The sequence below is a fragment of the Pan paniscus genome, chromosome 22 (assembly GCF_029289425.2).
Source record: "Pan paniscus chromosome 22, NHGRI_mPanPan1-v2.0_pri, whole genome shotgun sequence".
Lineage (NCBI taxonomy): Eukaryota > Metazoa > Chordata > Mammalia > Primates > Hominidae > Pan > Pan paniscus.
The window spans coordinates 17,894,450-17,913,666 of record NC_073271.2 but is presented as its reverse complement, the minus strand read 5'-3'; the positions used below and the strand labels follow the sequence as shown (position 1 = coordinate 17,913,666).

At 32.7% G+C, this 19,217-nt stretch overlaps 1 protein-coding gene across 3 annotated transcripts in view; it reads right to left on the bottom strand.

The window, feature by feature from the left end:
- The window catches only part of NCAM2 (neural cell adhesion molecule 2), a 544,869-nt gene that overhangs the window by 85,842 nt on the left and 439,810 nt on the right, over positions 1-19,217 (bottom strand). The window lies entirely within an intron of this gene.

Below are 19,217 nucleotides of genomic sequence, written 5' to 3'. Positions count from 1 at the left end.
CACTTTTTAACAATGATGCCCTTTCCTCCATTGTCCAACACGTCATAATTTTTGTCTGAGACCTCATCAGAACGTCCTTTACTGTTTATATTTGTATCAACAGAATTCTGTTCAGAATTACTTAAGTATTCACAAAGAATATTGAGACTTTCTATGTAGCTCTCTTTTTTCCCTTGTGGGCCCTCATAAGAATTTCCCTTAATAGTCTATTTGAGGCAATGCCAACACTCTCTAGCATGTACTGCAAAACTCTTACAGCTTCTAGCCATTACCCAATTCTAAACCCTCTTCTACATTTTCAGGTATTTGTTAGAGCAGCACCTCTACTTTTTGGTGCCCATTTCTGGCTTATTACATTTAGACAATTATAAGAGAATATCTTAGACTAAGTGGCTTATAAACAAGAGAAATTTCTCACAGTTCCAGAGCCTGAGAAGTCCAAGTTTAGGTGAAAGCAGATTCGACAGCTGATGAGGGCCTGGTTTTTGGCTTATAGACATCTTCTCATTCCACCCTCACATAGATGTAGAAGTTAGGTCGCTCCCTGGAATATCTTTTAAAAGGGCACCAATCCTACTCATGAGCATTTTGCCCTTAGGATTTAATACCTCTCAAAGCCCCACCTCCAATACCATCACATTGAGGACTAGGTTTCAATATATAAATTTTGAGGGTGCCAAACAGTCATTCTATAGAAATTTTCTTCTAGTAGATTTATGGGCTCAGGTTTTACCTTTAAGTCTTTAATCTATTTTGAGTTGATTTTTGCATATGGTGTAAGATCTTTTTAAAATTTAATTTAAACGATTAGAGGACACAGTGTCTTTCTCAGAATATTTTACTTAATTACGTGTTTCTGAGTTCTCATTAGACTAAAAAAATGTAAATCCATGCTGATTATCCACATGAATTGCTAGCACTATAAAATGAATACAATTCAGCATTTTCCTTATAGTTCACAGGAACAAATTGTAATCACACTAAAAATACAGAGAAGACAGATTCAGAATAAAGTCAATCAGATTCTCTGGTTAATTAGAGATTTGATTCTTAGGCCTTTTGTAGTAAAGATGCATGTACCAGCCACTTTGTTACTATTATACACTCTGGCCAGCATATTCTGTCATTTCTTAAACTATGAAATCAACCTATTTATTTCATATATCCAATTCAAGATTCCCAGACAAATTTGCTAATAATGATGAATGAACTGTTCTTGCTATATCATTTGTATTCTCTACTATGGAACATACCAAATCACACAGAAAGCCCAGAGGCCTTGTTAGAATGTGAACAAGATTTGAGATCAATGCACCAATTGCAACACTAGGCAGGTTTTTGTTTCTTTTTTTAAAGTTTTCTCTCTTATTTTGAAAGAATTTTTAATATTATATTGGGAAGAAATTCATAATAATATTTAAAATTTGTCTTTGCTAAGCCATTCTTCTCTATAGTTAACCCAGATATCTCCATTAATTCTAATAAATTGCTTGTTATTTTTCAATGAAATTCAAGCCATAAAAACCTTCTAATCTCTCTAGATATTTGGAAACATTTATGTTTCTTTCTGTCCTTTGTTGTTGCTTAATACACATTTTTCATTTTCAAGTTATTTATTTAAATATTTTAAATGAATTAATATGAATGGTTTGCCGAGATTTTCACATCACTAAATATTTGTGACAAGAATTGTATTCCTAAATAATAATTCAAATATTTCAGGAAAATATTGCATTATATTTTTCTAATGCTATTTTGAAAGATTACACGTTATTTTGATATATAGCATTTTAAAACACGTTTTCTGGAGAAGTTAAATTATTAGGACAGTAATTCTATGAATAAACATTTCTATGAATAATTTATTTTCTTATGAGCATGTCATAGAACCTGAAAATGCTTATTTGAATTATTCTATTGGATCTCCTCCTAAATTTAAAGGAAAAAAAATCACTTGAACCTTGCATTTTAGAGCTCAAAAAAATGAGTATTTCTAAATTAAAGTTGCAGTGAATACAAATAATTGTAGGTATAAATGTAAAAACGATGAAATCATATTATTCCAATAACTTTTTATTTGGGATACCCTGGCTGTATTGAGTCATCAAACAGGACAAATTAAACTTTTTTTTTTTTTTTTTGCCAATAGGTTTCCTTTTAAAAGGACTCTGAGTGGAAGATTATGTTAGAATTTGGGAAAGAAACCATGTGATCTTATTTGGCATACAAATTTATAATGGTAGATGTAAAAACACATATAATCTTCCCTTATGAAATTCATTTGTATTTGGTAAAGCTTAATAAAATGCAAAGAATAAATTAGTAATCCTAATTGCTATCCTTAGGCAAATTTGTGATAATTTCCCCTTGTATCTAGAGAAGGAAAATGTATATTAAGGCTATGAAAATGCAAATAATGGTACTAACCACCTGCTTAATGAGAAAGACAAGTGCAACCTGTTTCTGTTATATATTTCTTTTTCTATTTATTAAGAAATTTGAATACTTCATATCTGCTACAAAACCACAGAGCAGGTGTTTTCTCCTTAAAGCCCTGTTTTTTTTTTTTGTTTTTTTTTGTTTTTTTTTTTGAGACGGAGTCTCGCTCTGTCGCCCAGGCTGGAGTGCAGTGGCGCGATCTCGGCTCACTGCAAGCTCCGCCTCCCGGGTTCACGCCATTCTCCTGCCTCAGCCTCCCGAGTAGCTGGGACTACAGGCGCCCGCTACCACGCCCGGCTAATTTTTTGTATTTTTTTTTTAGTAGAGACGGGGTTTCACCGTGTTAGCCAGGATGGTCTCGATCTCCTGACCTCGTGATCCACCCGCCTCGGCCTCCCAAAAAGCCCTGGTTTTTTAAAAGCCCGCCAGCATTTAGATGCTTGAGAAAGCTAACACTTATATTTAGCCAGACCTATTTGTATACCAAACATTCTGAAGCTATCTTGAATATGTTTTTTAACCTAGGATCACAAAGTTTAGCATTAATGAGATTAATTAATACTGAAACCAACAAATACAGGGCAGTTATTAAAAATAACTTTCCTGCTGAAACCGACAAATGCAGGAAAGTTATTTAAAATATTAAAATCGTTTTACAGTCTAATATACATTATTTTGAACACAGTCATATATGAGTTGCATGACACGGGTTCGTATTTATGAGCTGTACCCATACATAAGTTAGGGATGTTAACACCTTAAAATTATATATCAAACTCACCACAAACAGCAATAAAAGCAAATGGAGAAAATAGCTGCTGGAATGTGGGATTCAAATATATTGACTGAGTTTATCTAATTAGATCAGTTGGCAGAATAAAACAAACTTCCAATGGGTATACACAAACATACACACTCCATATATACAATTTAATATGAATTAGGGAAGAATTTTTTGTGATTATATTCTCACTTCCTTGAACAGTGCCTTGGCACACTGTAGGCTTTAGTTGTTTAATGCATGAAAAATTTAACATCACTCTAGAGTTTTGTAATTAGTACAGGAAAAGTATGATTTCTCTGTGTGTGTCTATATATATATTTAGAAAAGGGTAGGTGGTCAAATTTCTACAAAGTTAGATCAATTAATTTCCACAATATGTAACTAGAAATCCTAGACATGGTAAATCATAACTTACCTTCATCATACTGTTTAAAAATTCAAAAAGAACATTCATAGGACGCTGAACTATTGTCATGGTAGACCTCTGTATTTCAAGAATAAAAACACCATACCGAAGAAAGAAACAAACAAAAACAAACCTTAACTATAAACATCGCCTTATATTCTAAGAACTAATTCAACATAATACATGGGGAAACTAAATTTCAATATTTTGAGAACTAGTAAAGATGAGAATTTCAAAAATAGCACAGAATCATTTGTTTAATCTAGAAAAAGAAGGAAAATGTATATCAAGTGATACAATGCACTAAGGATTCTTCATCTTTACTAAACATATGGCAGAAGGTAACTTTTACTTTTCTAACCCCAGAATTTTGCTTCATGTGGTAAAGGAGATTTTGAGAAAGGTTGTTCCCTACTCAAAATGATCCCTTTTAATAATGTCAGTATTTAAAAATGACCTCTCCTATACTCCTTTCTAGAATTACTTACGAGATTTTCAATAAGGTTCCATGACATTAAGAATAAAATGCAAAGTCTTCTCCACAGCCTGTAAGGCCCCATGGGACATTGGCTTGGCTATCTGTCTACTCCTACTTCATTTAATTCCTCTCTCTGATCATGCCATTCCAGGCAGGACGCCCTTCATACTGACCTCTGCCAAGGCTAGGCTTCCCTAGGTATTTATGTGATCATGCCCTCACTTCATATGGGACTCTGCTTAAACATCACAGACCCTGCTGACTCCTCTTTATAAAATTAGTCTCCACTCCCACCCCCACTTACACAGCATCTTGCTCTGCTTCATTTTTCTTCATACTTTATATCATTAACTGTTTTAAAATTATAAATTTTGATATATTAAACATTATACATAAACTATATATATTTTGTTATATATAATATATTTAATATAATATATTAAATATATAATATATAATTTATAAGTATATTTATATTTTTATATATGTATATTATTTTTATATATTATATATTTATATTTTATATATATAATATAATGTATAAAGGAATATATTATATTATATATTATATAATATATTATATAATATATAAAGTAATATATTATATAATATATAAAGTAATATATTATATAATATATAAAGTAATATATTATATAATATATTATATAATATATAAAGTAATATATTCTATAATATATTATATAATATATAAAGTAATATATTCTATAATATATTATATAATATATAAAGTAATATATTCTATAATATATTATATAATATATAAAGTAATATATTCTATAATATGTTATATAATATATAAAGTAATATATTATATAATATGTTATATAATATATAAAGTAATATATTATATAATATGTTATATAATATATAAAGTAATATATTATATAATATGTTATATAATATATAAAGTAATATATTATATAATATGTTATATAATATATAAAGTAATATATTATATAATATGTTATATAATATATAAAGTAATATATTATATAATATGTTATATAATATATAAAGTAATATATTATATAATATGTTATATAATATATAAAGTAATATATTATATAATATGTTATATAATATATAAAGTAATATATTATATAATATGTTATATAATATATAAAGTAATATATTATATAATATATTATATAATATATAAAGTAATAAATAATATATATTATATAATATATAAAGTAATATATTATATAATATATATTATATAATATATAAAGTAATATATTATATAATATATATTATATAATATATAAAGTAACATATTATATAATATATAAAGTAACATATTATATAATATATAAAGTAACATATTATATAATATATATTATACAATATATAAAGTAATATATTATATATATTTATATATAATATCTTATATATTTATATATAATATATTATATATATTTATATATAATATCTTATATATTTATATATAATATATTATATATATTTATATATAATATATTATATATATTTATATATAAGATATTATATATATTTATATATAACATATTATATATTGTATATATTATACTATATATACAATTATATGTACAATACTATATATACTATATATACAATTATATATTCAATATATAATTGTATATATTATATATTATATATTTATTTATAATAAATAATATATTTTATATATATTTATTTATAATATATAATATATTTTATACATTATATATAAATTGATATTTTATCTATTGATGCATCTATAAATACATCTTCCCCCTCGACAATGTAAATTCCATGAAGACAAACATTGTATTACTTTCTTCACTATGGAATCTCTAGCAATTCAAAATTCTAAAATCTCCCTAAACATAGTAGGTGCTTTTCAGTTTTTGTTAAATTAAATGAATGGACATATATCATTTCAATTAAGATGACCAAGTAGGAAGTCATTTGTGTTAGAATATGTATGTATATATACATATACACATATGTATATATGTGTATATAATATATATGTGTGTGTACATACATCTATGTGTGTGTGTGTGTGTGTGCTCAGTTCACATCTATAAATCAGAGGAGATAAAAAACCTCCTGAAAATTACATAACATAAGATTTAAAGTCACTAATAAACTATATCCTAAAATGAAAGAAAAGGAGTGTTCTTTAAAGCTATTCAGAATCTGAGCATCAAGAAATACAGTAGGCAGGACAAATATTTGTAGAATTAAGTGAGAATCATTTGTCAAGAAAGAGTTGAAGATAAAGAATGTAGTATGAGTGGCCCAACCAATAGATGGGGAAAAAAGACAACACTACCATGGACAGAAAATCATGGGCCTTGAAACTTAAACCTACATGTTTTGCTACGTGTTTCTGTGTCACAATAAACTGTGGAGATGAAGATGTCTGGTGAGGTTTCCAAGTTGAAGCAGCGTCATGAAGCCCATTATTTTCTCTGTGATGTGAAATCTATCTTATTTTTCATTGACAAGCCCACGTTACCAGAACGGCACAGGCTTGTCCTGTCACCAAGGGGGATTCCCTTTTGTCTTTAATGTTAGATAACCCAGTAGAAGTAGCACATATTACACAGTTGTTAAATGCTGCTTTTAATTTAAAGGGTGCGAGAAAGAAGTAGTAACAACTAAGACTGTGCTTTAGAGGAAGAGAAACTACTATTTTAATTTTACTAAAATGTCTACTTATGTCTGCACTTAGAATAAAATAAATTGTTGCAATGGAATTTTTTAAAAATCTTGGTAAGTAGAATGAAGGTTTACTCATGTTCATTAAGAATTAATATTGAAGAACAGCTAACTACATAACATTACTTCCCAGAAAAGCTTGTGGATTCTCTTTCTACAAATTCCAAAGAAAGAATAAAACGATCAATGTGCTTAGATGGTTTAATTTGATTTGACCTGGACATGTTGATAATTTATAGATGTTTGAAAATAGTAACTATTTAATTTTATTTGAGTGTAAACAAACAGTAATTAGATAATCCATTTATTCATCTCAAATGATATGGAAGACTCAAAGAGCCAAATGAACGGTAAACAGGCCCTCCAATGTGCAGTCAAGACAGAGAGGCGTGACTGATGTCATACTGCTTAACAAGTGAGCAGCTGGCAAAATACCTGTATGAGCAATAGTTCCTATAGGGTACCAAAGGAAGAGAAAACTATTTCCACTAAAAATGAATCTCATGAATTCTCATATAAACGCTTGGAATATATTGGACCTATACATATATATTCCTACTTCTTTCCCCCACCCTTTAAATTAAAAGCAGCATTTAACCTGTGTGTAACATGTGCTACTTCTACTGTGTATTCTAACATTAAAGACAAAAGGGAATCCCCTTTGGTGACAGGAGATGTGTGTGTGTGTGTGTGTGTGTGTGTGTGTATATATACATACATACATACATACATACATGATGGGGAGGAGGAATAACACAAATTCATGCATGACTGTAAGAAAGTAAAATACATATTGGACATAATAAGTGGACAGACATGAAAGTGCCAAGTATTTATGTAGAGAAAAGATATGAGGTAAGGCAGAAAAGAAAGGCTAAGGCAGGGCACAGTGGCTCATGCCTATAATCCCGGTGATTTGGGAGGCTGAGGCAAGAGGACCACTTGAGGCCAGGAATTTGAGACCATCCTGAGCAACACAGCAAGACCTCTTCTCTAAGAAAAAAATTTTAAATTAGCCGTGTGTAGTCCCAGCTACTCAGGAGGCTGAGGTGGGAAGATCGCTTGAGCCCAGGTTTTGGAGGCTTCAGTGAGCTATGATTGTGCCACTGTACCCCAGCCTGGGTGATAGAGCGAAACCCTGTCTCCTAATTTATAAAAAGAGACTAAGATATTAAGACACATGAGGCACACACACACACACACACACATGCATATATTAAAATAGTATATATATACACACATACATACATATACATATATAATGTGTATATATACACAGTATTGTCAATCATTTATTCAGTGTGATTATTTAAATTGTAATTTATATTATTTGATTAGATGAATTGAAAATATTTTCTGATTTATCTTTGTGTACCCTGATGATTGATCTTTCAAATACCCTGGAATAGGTGCATCTTTAAATAACACTGTTATGTGCAATGGAGATTTTGTAAAAAGGCAAATCAGGCAGTGCATTAGTTTAAAAAATCAAAACAGTACATTAGTTTAAAAGATTAAAAGAAAGATGAACAGACACTGATACACAGAAAAAGAACGAATACAAGATGCTAAAAATAAGAAAAATTAATAATATTATCTCCATAATCTATACATAAAGTAAAAGCAATGAGAACCAAGATAGTACCAGCCTCTGAAATCATATCTGTACATGTCAGTCTGTGGCATTCATCACTCCCTATAGGATGGTACTATTGAAATAGAAGATTAGAATCTTGCTGATATAAGCATCTTAAGTCATTGAGTGAATAATGGAATGGCTCTATACCCCTCCTTAACCTTTGAAGACATTTATATACTATAATAGATAAAATATTTAATGTTTATAGTAAGTAATTTTAATAATCAAAAAGTCAAATAATGTTTAATACAATAGTATATGTTGGCATAATTTCAAAAATTTTATAGTTATTATATTTAAATGTCTTCTAAAATGCGCTATCAATAAAATTCACTCTCAAAATGTGCATGAGAGCCCACAAGAATTCTTCACTGGGATTAGGGACTTAAAAGCTACATTCTAGCAAACATCATATTTACATTGAATTTTAAATTTGCCTTAAGAGTGTATGTTTGAGCAGTCAGATGAGCTCTAATTTTTTTTTTTAAGTTTCTGGGCACTATGAATACTTTCATTCTCCTCCCGTGGATTAAACTCCTATAAAACACTCATGAAATATTCACATTTGTTTTCTCACTACTCACAAACATTTTTCTTACATAAATTAATATCATTTATTTGTACTATTTATTTGATTCATAAAATTATGCATGCACAGAAAAGCTCATTAATTTTATTGAAAAATTGAAAAAGTATTTGCATAGAAGTTCTCCTTAACATATAGCAGAGACCAGGCTGAGTATAGAATTATGTATGAATTTGTGTCTTCATCTTAAGATAAGTGAGGAGGTTTCTAGCAGACAAGTAATTTTACCTAAAATTGTTATTTTGCCTAATTTTTCTCTTAGCTTAGTGCCTGTATACTTTGATCTACATGGTTTAAATTCATTAAGAGTGTAATTACATACAACATCCTAATTTAGCTATGGTTCTCTTTATGGGTGCAATGAACACAGTCCAAGATATTCTTATCTGAATTTTAACATACAGAAACCTTTCCACAACATGCAAATCAGAACAAATTTTCTTTCACTGAAAATATGGAATTAGTGTGGATTACTTTTCTTCTTTTTTGCAATTCATAAGTTTACTGCAGTTTCATTTAACATAGTCAGATGAATTTTATAGTCAATTTCTCCTTTACCATATGAAATATAGTCATTTAGAAATGATAGTCTTTTTTCTTTGGGTATTTATGTTAGAAATAGTGTAATCATAGAAAATACTCTAGTAGAAAAATTTTAAAAGCACTGTAACTCATTAAGATTTTAAAATCTGTAGTAGTTTAAAGCTAAGACCAAATACTGATTATTTTATTTATTTATTTATTTATTTATTTATTTATTTATTTATTTTACTTCAATTTCCAGGATACAGGTGCAGGTTCATTACGTAGGTATATATGTGGCATGGTGGTTTGCTGCACCTATAGACCTATCCTCTAAGTTCCCTCCTTTTGCCCCCACACCCTCAGCAGGCCCTGGTGTGTATCTTTCCCCTCCCTGTGTCCATGTGTTCTCATTGTTCATCTCCCACTTATGAGTAAGAAATGAGGTGTTTGGTTTTCTGTTCCTGTGTCAGTTGCTGAGGATGATGGATTCCAACTTCATTCATGTCCCTGCAAAGGACATGTTCTCATTCCTTTCTATGGCTGCATAGTATTTCATGGTGTTTATGTACCACATTTTCTTTATCCAGTCTATCATTGATGGGCATTTGGGTTGGCTCCGTGACTTTGCTATTGTAAATAGTGCTGCAATAAACATACGTGTGCATGTGTCTTTAGGGTAGAATAATTTTTATTCCTTTGGGTATATATGCAGTAATGGGATTGCTGGGTCCAATTATATTTCTGGTTCTAGATCTTTCAGGAATCTCCATACTGTCTTCCATGATGGTTGAACTAATTTACATTCCCATCAACAGTGTAAAAGCATTCCTATTACTCCACAGCCTCTCCAGCATCTATTGTTTCTTGTCTTTTTAATAATCAACATTCTGGCGAGTGTGAGATGGTATCTCATTATGGTTTTGATTTGCATTTCTCTAATGATCAGTGATGTTAAGCTTTTATTCGTAAGTTTGTTGTCCACGTAAATGTCTTCTTTGGGAAGTGTCTGTTCATATTCTTTGCCCACTTTTTGATGGGGTTTTTTTTTCTTGTAAATTTGTTTAAGTTCCTTGTAAATTATGGATATCAGACTTATGTCAGATGGGTAAATTGCAAACATTTTCTCCCACTCTGTAGGTTGCCTGTTCACTCTGATGATAGTTTATTTTGCTGTGCAGAAACTCTTTAGTTTAGTTAAATCCCATTTGTCAAATTTGGCTTTTGTTGCAATTGCTTTTGGCTTTTCGTCATGAAGTTTTTGCCCATGCCTACGTCTTGAACTGCATTGCCTAGGTTTTCTTCTAGGGTTTTCATGGTTTTGGGTTTTACATTTAAGTCTTTAATCCATCTTGAGGTAATTTTTGTATAAGGTGTAAGGAAGGGGTCCAGTTTCAGTTTTTTGCATATTGCTAGCCAGTTTTCCCAGCACCATTTATTGAAAAGGATATCCTTTCCCCATTGCTTGTATTGTCAGGTTTGTAGAAGATCAAATGGTTGTAGATGTGTGGTGTTATTTCTGAGGTCTCTGTTCTGTTCATTGGTCTATATGTCTGTATTGATACCAGTAACATGCTGTTTTTGCTACTGTGGCCTTGTAGTATATTTTGAAGTCAGGTAGCTTGATGCCTCTAGCTTTGTTCTTTTTGCTTAGGATTGTCTTGGTTATACAGGGTCTTCTTTGATTCCCTACGAAATTTAAAGTAGTTTTTTTCTAATCTGTGAAGAATGTCTATGGTAGGTTGATGGGAATAGCATTGAAAGTAGAAATTACTTCGGGCAGTATGGACATTTTCATAATATTGATTCTTCCTATCCATGAGAATGGAATGTTTTTCCATTTCTTTGTGTCCTCTCTTATTTCCTTGAGAGTGGTTTGTAGTTCTCCTTGAAGAGGTACTTCACATTCCCTTGTTAGCTATATTCCTAGGCATTTTATTGTCTTTGTAACAATTGTGAATGGGAATTCATTTGTGATTTGGCTCTCTGCTTGTCTATTGTTGGTGTAAAGGAATATTTGTGACTTTTCCACATTAATTTTTTATCCTCAGAGTCTGCTGAAGTTTCTTATCAGATTAAGGGCATTTTGGGCTGAGATGATGGGGTTTTCCAAATATAGAATCATAGCATCTTCAAACAGAGACAATTTGACTTCCTCTCTTCCTATTTGAATACTCTTTATTTCTTTCTCTTGCCTGATTGCACAGGCCTGAACTTCCAATACTATGTGGAATAGGAGTGATGACAGAATATGGGACTACGTAAAAAGACTGGGCTTATGATTGATTGGAGTACCTGAAGAAGATGGGGAGAATGGAAACAAGCTGGAAAACATACTTCAGGATATTATCCAGGAGAACTTTCTAACCCAGTAAGACAGGCCAACATGCAAATTTAGGAAAATACGGAGAACACTACTAAGATACTCCGCAAGAAGGTCAACCCCAAGACACATAATCATCAGATGCTCCAAGATTGAAATAAAATTAAAAAAAATGTTAAGGCCAGGAAAAGGTCAGGTCACCTACAAAGGGAAGCCCATCAGACTAACAGCAGACCTCTCAGCAGAAACGCTACAAGCCAGAAGAGATTGGGGGCCAATATTCATCATTCTTAAAGAAAAGCATTTTCAATGCAGAATTTCATACCCGGCCAAACTAAGCATCATAACTGAAGGAGAAAAAAAATCATTTTCAGATAAGCAAATGTTGAGGGATTTTGTCACCACCAGGCCTGCCCTGCAAAAGCTCCAGAAGGAAGCACTAAATATGGAAAGGAAAAACTGGTACCAGCCACTGCAAAAACCACCAAAATATAAAGACCAATGACACTGTGAAGAAACTGCATCAACTAGTTTGCAAAATAACAAGATGGCATCATGATGACTCTTGATCAGGATCAAACTCACACATAACAATACTAACCTTAAATGTAAACGGACTAAATGCCCCAATTAAAAGACACAGACTGGCAAAGTGGATAAAGAGTCAAGACCCATCAGTGTGTTGTATTCTGGAGACCCATCTCACGTGCAAAGGCACACATAGGCTCAAAATAAAGGGATGGAGGAAAATTTACCAAGAAAAAAAAAAAGCAGGAGTTGTAATCCTAGTCTCTGATGAAACACACTTTAAACCAACAAAGATCAAAAAATACAAAAGAAGGGCATTACATAATGCTAAAGGGATCAAGTCAACGAGAAGAGCTAACTATGCTAAATATATATGCATCCAATACAGGAGCACCCACATTCATAAAACAAGCTCTTACAGACCTACAAAGAGAGTTAGACTCCCACACAATAACAGTGGGAGACTTTAACACCCCAATGACAATATTAGACAAATCAACGAGACAGAAAATCAACAAGGATATTCAGGACTTTAACTCAGCTCTGGATGAAGTGAAACTAATAGATATCTACAGAACTATTCACCCCAAATCATCATAATATTCATTCTTCTCAGTTCCATATGGCATTTATTCTAAAATCGACCATGTAATTGGAAGTAAAACAATCTTCAGCAAATGCAAAAGAACTGAAATCATAGCGAACAGCCTCTCAGACCACAGTGCAATCAAATTAGAACTCAGGATTAAGAAACTCACTCAAAACCACACAATTAAATGTACATTGAACAATCTGCTCCTGAATGACTCCTGGGTAAATAATGAAATTAAGGCAGAAATTAAAAAGTTATTTGAAACCAATGAGAATGAAGAGATGAAGTACCAGAATCTCTGGGACACAGCTAAAGCAATGTTAAGAGGGAAATTTACAACACTAATTGTCTACATCAGAAAGCTAGAAAGATCTCAAATCGACACCCTAACATCACACTTAACAGAGCTAGAGAAGCAAGAGCAAACTAACCACAAAGCTAGCAGAAGACAAGAAATAACTAAGATCAGAGAAGAATTGAAGGGGATAGTGACACCAAAAACACACCAAAAAATCAATGAATCCAGGAGCTGGTTTTTTGAAAAATTAACAAAATAGATAGAACACTAACTAGTCTAATAAAGAAGAAAAGAGAGAAGAATCAAGTAGACACAATAAAAAAGATAAAGGGAATGTCACCACTGATCCCACAGAAATTCAAACTACCATCAGAGAATACTATAAACACCTCTATGCAAAGAAACTAGAAAATCTAGAAGAAATGGATAAATTCCTGGACACATACACCCTCCCATGACCAAACCAGGAAGAAGTCACATCTCTGAATAGAACAATAACAAGTTCTGAAATTGAGGCAATAATTAATAGCCTACCAACCAAAAAAAAAAGCCCAGGACCAGACAGATTCACAGCCAAATTCTACCAGAGTTACAAAGAGGAGCTGGTACCATTCTATCTGAAACTATTTCAAACAATTGAAACGGAGGGACTCCCCCTAACTCACTTTATTAAGCCAGCATCATCCTGATACCAAAACCTGGCAGAGACACAACAGAAAAAGAAAGCTTCACGCCAATATCCCTGATGGACATCGATATGAAAATCCTCAATAAAATACTGGCAAACTGAATCCAGCAACCCATCAAGAAACTTACCCACCATGATCAAGTCAGCTTCATCTCTGGGACGCAAATCTGGTTCAACATACACAAATCAATAAACGTAATCCATCACATAAGCAGAACCATTGACAAAAACCACGATAATCTCAATAGATGCAGGCCTTTGAAAAAATTCAACATCCCTTCATGTTAAAAACTCTAAATATACTAGGTATTGATGGAACACGTCTCAAAAAAAGAAGAGCTATTTATGACAAACCCACAGCCAATATCACATTGAATGGGCAAAAACTGGAATTATTCCCTTTGATAACCAGTACAAATACTGATTATCTTAAAGTTTTCTGTAACAGTGAAGTTGAGTAGTATGATAGAGGGAAATCCAGTTACTTCCAGGGAATTGTAAATAACTAGTTTCAAAGAAATGCTGCAGGATAAACACCTTGAAGCATAAGTGGAAATTATTTTACAATGACCTTGAAGCTCTGAGAAATCTATAGGTCCTCCTACAGAACAACTGCCTCTACTATAATGGAAAAGGGCTATCTCTCACTGAGTACTTAAAAAGAGAAATTTAGACCCATCCCATCAGAACTGTTATCCAAAGAAGCTTCATATCTGGTATGCTACAGCATTTGAAAAATGCAATACCTGTCATTGATTCATGTCATTGGACCAAATGAATCTTTACTCATTGCTTATAAAAGATGTCTGCTAATATACATAAAAATACACAGTAATATATTTTTCCACAACACAGAAAGCAAGCACAATAGGGAAGAGAAGAAGAAAAAAGAAAAAAATATATACTTTTAAGTTCTGGGGTACATGTGCACAATGTGCAGATTTGTTACATAGGTATACATACATGTGCCACGTTGGTTTGCTGCACCCATCAACTCGTCATTTACATTAGGTATTTCTCCTAATGTTATCCCTCCCCAGGCTCCCACCCCTCGGCAGTCCCCGGTGTGTGATGTTCCCCTCCCTCTGTCCATGTGTTCTCATTGTTCAACTCCCACTTATGAGTGAGAACATGCAATGTTTGGTTTTCTGTCCTTGTGATAGTTTACTGAGAATGATGGTTTCCAGCTTCATCCATGTCCCTGCAAAGGACATGAACTCATCTTTTTTTATGGCTGCATATTGAGAACAAAGACACAACATACCAAAACCTCTGGGACACATTTAAAGCTGCGTGTAGAGGAAAATTTATAGCACTAAATGCCCACAAGAGAAAGCAGGAAAATTTTTGTATAGTTAAAGTAATCCAGTGTTTGTAGGAGGGGCGAGGGTGGGATAAAGAGAAAGATCATTTCTTGTGGAATATCTTTTGAGGTACATCTCCCCCTAAAAAATATTTCAAGTAACATAGACTCATATCAATATTTTCTTTTATTATTTTTAGTAGTGCCATAACACAATGTAGAAAATTCCCCACAAATTTAGAAAAGTCACACTTTAGGTAACTCATTATTATATAGCAAACATCTTTAAGAAAATATATACTAATATGTAAGTAAACCAGACAATGGCTCAGTCTATGGGCCTTTTCTTTCCCCTCTCTGCATTTATTCCTCTGTTGACTTCACAATATCCTGACTTTAAACATCCAAATGCAAGTGACTTTTAAATTTGTACCTACAGTCTAGACCTCTCTTTAGCCATCTTCTACTGCCTTCATGGTATTTCTATGGGATTAAAGACATCAGTTTAAGTCTTAATTCACAAGGCTGATTTCCACTCACCAAGCAAGATGCACCTAGTTTTTCCCATCTTGGCAACTTTTAGTTGAGATTTTAGGTCTAAAATGTCAGAATCAGCTTCAGTTTCTTTATTTCATTTATTTCCATCCTATGTCCTATCCTCCATGTTCCTACGCATCTAAGGAAATTCTCTGGACACTACCTTTAAAATATGTCTAGAATTTGACAACTTCTTCCCATCCCTCCTCAACTGCCTGGTTTGAGTGCTGTGCGTCTTTCATTTAGAAGGCCACCTTTGCCTCTGAACTGTTCCGCCTACTTGCACTCTTCTCTCAAGACAGCAGCTAGAGTGATACTAGATATTTCAGGTCATTATACTCTACACAAAACACCCCAAAGGACTCCCTCTAAAAACCAGAAAAAGAACTGAAGTCCTGTATGATCTTACAATGTGTTATATCAGTGCTTCTGGAACTTTAACGTGTATGTAAATATCGGGTCATCTTGTTAAAATGAAGTCTAGATTTCATAGATTTGAGAAAAGATACAAGAGTCTCCACTTCTAACAGTCCCTCAGGAGATGTCAGTACTGCCAGGTCATATTCATTACATAGAGTACTCCTTTGCCTAGCCTCGTATCTTTCTGATTGCATCTCCTTACGCCATCTGATTTTTTTCTCTCTAGTGCAACCATGCTGACCTCTTTGTTCCTTAATCAAACAAGCCCACTCCAGCCTAAGGGCACTTTTGTTAGCAGCTTACTCTGCCTGGGAGGCTTTCCTCCAGGATACCATGTTCATCTTTCCCAGTCTCTGCGGAAAAATCACTTTGCCAATAAAACCTACCCTCACTACCTTACTTAAAATTGCTAAGTCTCCCAACCTTCTCAATAGTTTCAATCCCTCTCTTCTTACCTTTTCCCCATTGCTCTTTTAAACCTATGAAATAAGGCATAAAAATTATCTGAATCCATCTGTTAGAATCTAAGCTCCTGAAGGGCAAATAATTTTTTGTTTCATTCATTGATATAGTCCAAATATTTGAAAGCATGCATCACTAATAGTATATACTAAGTACATATTTGTTGGAGAATATTTAGTAATTAGATTTTTTAAATGTATATTTTGTTCAATATAACTAAAATAAATGAAGATAATCATCATTTTGAAGTGACGGTATGAGTAATCACTTTGTGCCAGAACTGGAAAGCTTGAGGTCTCATGACAAATGGAGATTCACTAGGATGTCACTTAAAAGGTATTGTTTTTGTTTTTGGTATTCCATGCTTCGTAAAATAATAACTGTCTTTTAGTTTTGTAGACATGAAACATGTATGGGTTTCTCATGAAAACTGCATTAAAGTTTACCTGAAGGTGATGTAAATATTAACTACTGCTGAAGCAGAAACACTTCCAGAATTTAAAAATCTACAAATTGAGAGTGAAGTATGATGAGCAAGAGAGAAAAGTATGTTTGAAAATTTTGATTTGGAAGACTACAGGGTTATGAAGAATTTCATTAATTTTTATTTGAAACCCTGCTAATTCGAGTCATTTAAATGAGTCAATCAAATGAGTTTGATTGTTAACTTGACTTATATTTCTACCTAAAAATTGTCTTAAACAAACAGAAAAGTAAAATTCATCTAAAATGTTTACTAAGCTTGGTAAGTACATGTAGCTTTTACTTGTTGAATAGAATTTCTGAAATCTTTAACAGGTAAAAATGATATGAACTTTTCCATGTTTGCATTCTTATTAATCCATTTTTTTTCTTTTCTTTTTTCTTTTTCTCTCCTTCTCCTTTTTTTCTTTTCTTTTCTTTTCTTTTTTTTGTTGTTGCTGTTGTAGGATTTCCTTCCGTTTCCCAGGCTGGAGTGCCGTGCTGCAATCTCAGCTCACTGCAACCTCTGCCTCCTGGGTTCAAGTGATCCTCCCATCTCAGCCTCCAGATTAGCTGGGACCACAGGCACCTGCCACCACACCCAGCTAATTTTTGTATTTTTGTCAATATGAGGTTTCGCCATGTTGCCCAGGTTGGTCCTGAACTCCTGAGCTCAAGCAGTCTGCCCACTTTGGCCTCCCTAAGAGCTTGGTTTACAGGCATGAGCCACTGTGCCAGGCCTATTTATTTTCAATACAAGATAACTACAATAGAGGAAGGCTGTTAAAAATGACATTTCATAATAAACTCTGTAGTTTATTTACTACTAATATACCCATGATAATTCATTAATTTTGATACATGTACTGTGGTATGTTATTATAAAGGAAGGTTGGGTGAAGGGTGTCTGAATACTTTTGGTACCATCTTTGAACTCATATATAAAAATCAAATTATTTTTAAGTAAAAGGTTATTTTAATGACACATTTTTTAAAATGTCAAGCTGTTAGAAATATGTAAGCATGAAATCTCTACATCAGCAGTGAACTAAAGTTTGTTGAGCCAAATATACTAAGAAAAATTCTACCATAACTTTAGCCCTAACGCAGAACTTTATGACTGCACAACTAGGCTAGTAGGAGTTACACATATTCCATGAGTCAGTTCCTCTGTTTTAAGAGATTTGGGAAGTTTCATTAGCCTCCTCTTATTTTTCACTAATGAAACCAATGACTCAGTATATGAATGAACATACACGTGTTCTATACTTGAATAAATGAATACATTTTGTACATCCCCAGCTGCTTATTAGGATGCAAGAGTAGTTTTCTTTGACAATGTGTATCATAGGTATAAAAACATTTCAACACATATCATTTAAAGAAATAGGAATAATTTGTTTTTTGAATGCTGGCTATATTTACTGCTGGTACTTTGCATATTTGCACCTAAGATTTCAGTATCTGATCTACTAAACTTTACTATATTTTAATTCACGCCTTTATTCAAAATTAGTTTTCTGACCTATCAAGAACAGGCATATTGATTATAAATCAAAATCTATATTTCAAAACCCTATCAGGAAAAAAAGGTATATAGAAAACAAGAAAGCACTACTTTTCTACCAAACTGAAATAAGTTTCTCTACCATAAATATTTTTTCCTCCAGATTTCTATTAAAATAAAAACTTTTGCTAAAATTAAACCTGAAGGCCGGGCGCAGTGGCTCACGCCTGTAATCCCAGCACTTTGGGAGGCTGAGGGAGGCTAAGGTGATTGGATCACCTGAGGTCAGGAGTTCCAGACCAGCCTGGCCAACATGGTGAAACCCCATCTCTACTAAAAATACAAAAATTAGCCAGATGTGATGGCGCACACCTGTAATCCCAGCTACTCGGGAGGCTGAGGCAGGAGAATTGCTTGAACCCGGGAGGCGGAGGTTGCAGTGAGCCATGATTGCGCCGCTGCAATGCAGCCTTGGGGGACAGAGCAAGACTCTGTATCAAAAAAAAAAAAAAAAAGAAAGTACTTAACTTATTT